The sequence below is a fragment of the Elephas maximus genome, chromosome 4, assembly GCF_024166365.1.
Source record: "Elephas maximus indicus isolate mEleMax1 chromosome 4, mEleMax1 primary haplotype, whole genome shotgun sequence".
NCBI classification, from domain to species: Eukaryota; Metazoa; Chordata; class Mammalia; order Proboscidea; family Elephantidae; genus Elephas; species Elephas maximus.
In genome coordinates this window covers 22,449,705-22,452,385 of record NC_064822.1, presented here as the reverse complement: position 1 = coordinate 22,452,385, position 2,681 = coordinate 22,449,705, and the positions used below count along the sequence as shown (strand labels likewise).

Here is a 2,681-nt window from a genome sequence, read left to right as displayed (position 1 = left end):
ATGATCTCCTTAACAGATACCCAGAAAACTGGAATGGGGTTAACAGGATTTGGAGTGTTTTTCCTGTTCTTTGGAATGATTCTCTCTTTTGACAAAGCACTACTGCCTATTGGAAATGTTTAATTTGTAGCTGGCTTGGCTTTTGTAATTGGTTTAGAAAGAACATTCAGATTTTTCTTTCAAAAACATAAAATGAAAACTACAGGATTTTTCCTGGGTGATATTTTTGTAGTCCTTGTCGGTTGGTCTTTCATAGGCATGATCTTCAAAATTTATGGGTTCTTTTTCTTGTTCAGAGGCTTTTTCACTGTGGTTGTTGGCTTTATTAGAAGAGTGCCCTCCTTGATCCCTCTTGAATTTACCTGGAATTAGATAAAGTTGGAGGAAGCAACAATATGGTATAACAATAAGTGAACTGAAGACTCATTTAAAATGTTGTATTATTTATAAAATCTTTGAAGACTATTCAGCACAAAATTAAATTACATGAAATAGCAATTAGCAAAGAAGCAGTGAAAACAAGTTTGTAATGAAGTGATCTAAGTAGTCAGCAAACAAACTGTAGGAGATGAAATCTGTGTTACAATCCTTATTGAAACTCTTGAAGGCTCTTTTTATTGTTTTTCTCCAATGTGTGAAACACAGCCATCTTTAGAGAACTGGGATGCCTGTTCTTTTTATTCTGAAGGTACAGGAGCACCCATAGGCATTGCTTTTTAGAAGTGTCCACTGCAGTGGCAAAAAGTCTTTCCAGTTGCACTGTGTCTCCGGAAGTGGTGATGGATGAGTTAGATTGGGTTACGTCATTTTATTGTATTAAAACCAAAGAAAAACCAGTTTTGATTTATGAATCACTGTTTTTTTTTTTAACACGTGGTTAAAATAAAACTGTTATGGTTCTTTTGAATCTTAATGTTTTAAAGCCAGATGAAAATCTGAGCTAGATATTCTTTGTTAGAATACTCAAAGGTCATTCTTTAGTTACTATATTACCATTCACCAAGTGCTTTTTTGGTCAGCAACACACTCCAGAAGTACTCAAACTTCTTGGGAGTTTGACCTCCTAAGTATCTGCCCGTGTTCACTTAACAGACAGAACTCTTGACTATGAAGTAATCTGCTACACACTTGTCTCAGTGAATAGTCTTTTATTTAAGGTACTAAATGATGCAAATGAAATATATTTTTCCATGTTGTGATGTAGTTTTTCTTTCTTTTTTTCTCTATTTTTTTTTTCATTTTAGAGGTAATTTATTATTTTGTTTTTCATAAATTAAAGTAACTATTGGTAGTGTTTACTTTAAAACAAAAGATATTAAAAGGTGAAACTTATGGCTATTTTTTAAGGGCTACTCATTAAAGCTGCATTGTTCCTTTACTTTCAGCTTTTTCGTAACAGAAAAATCAATATGCACGATGTATGCTTCGTGTGAGCACTCTTCATCTTGAGTAATGGAGAAAATTTCTGAATGCACCTGCTAAAGTTATTTTACTGTAATTAAAGTGGCTATTGCTTTTTAAAAAGACAACACTAAGAAAATAATGTGTTGTCTTTTCTACTTCTGCTGCCTGACAGGCACTAGGAAGCAGCCGTTGTTTCTTTAGTAGCTTTCCATGGTAGCAGCTTTTGTGGTAGATGTAGGGACACCTTTCAAAAGCCATAGTACTATTTGTTTTATCACTAATGATTACACTATTTACTCTTTTTTAACAGTTGTAAAGCCTTTGAATGCATAAGATTATAATCAGAATTTGTGATTTTTATTTAAAAACATGTCTACAAAATATATTACAGCTTATGTTATTCTTAAATTTAACCTCTTAATGCTCACAGAACTCCTAACCTCGCTCGTCTAAAGAAGGAAAGACTTGGCATATAGCCTGATGGTTCGTTCTTGTGGATTACTGTCTTTTTGGTACTGGCACTTGATTTACAATATAATCTGTGAAAATGCAGTGATATGGGAGAAGTGGAGACTCTTAGCTCAATAGTTCATGGAATAATAAGAGACCTGGTGTTGTGTCTAATGTTCTTTTAAAAAAGTAGTATCATCTTCACTTGGAGACTGTGAAATATATACAAAGATACACACTTTGGGGATTGACTTATAAAAGGTGCCCTGTAGGACTCTAACATACATATTTTTGACTGACTTGAATTATTGAAGTGGCTAGATAATCCTACCTTTTTAGACCAAGAACAGTATCTGCTAATGTAAGGAACACCTATATTAATTACTTTGTAGACATAAATCTCTATCGAAATGTTCTTTGTACTGTGACAGAGATCCCTTTTTCAACAATCTTATTTCAGAAAGCATTACTGGATAGAAGCACGGGAAGGCTTTGGTAATCTCCCAGACCTTAGTAAAATTGAGAGCCTGGAGCAGTTTTCAGTTTTAAATGAGTCCGCAATTAATATCAAGTATGAGTTTGGGACTGCTTGGCAGCATTGTATATTTCTCTTTCAGCACCATTAATGAGGTTCTATTTTGAACTGTACCAGCCTTCTGACAGAAAGCACTGTTCATCCTACTGTCTCTTCCGTTCCAAAATTAGCCTTCTGTCTTTGTGGAAAAATTGTACTTCAATTATTTCCTTAGAGAGGGAGGAAAAGGTCTAATACTAGTCAGCCTTAAGTGTTTCTGTCATTGTTCAAATCTATTTTCTGTAACAGAAAC

At 34.1% G+C, this 2,681-nt stretch overlaps 1 pseudogene; it reads left to right on the top strand.

The window, feature by feature from the left end:
- Positions 1–404, top strand: LOC126074872 (vesicle transport protein GOT1B-like; annotated as a pseudogene).
- Positions 405–2,681: the final 2,277 nt, after the last annotated feature.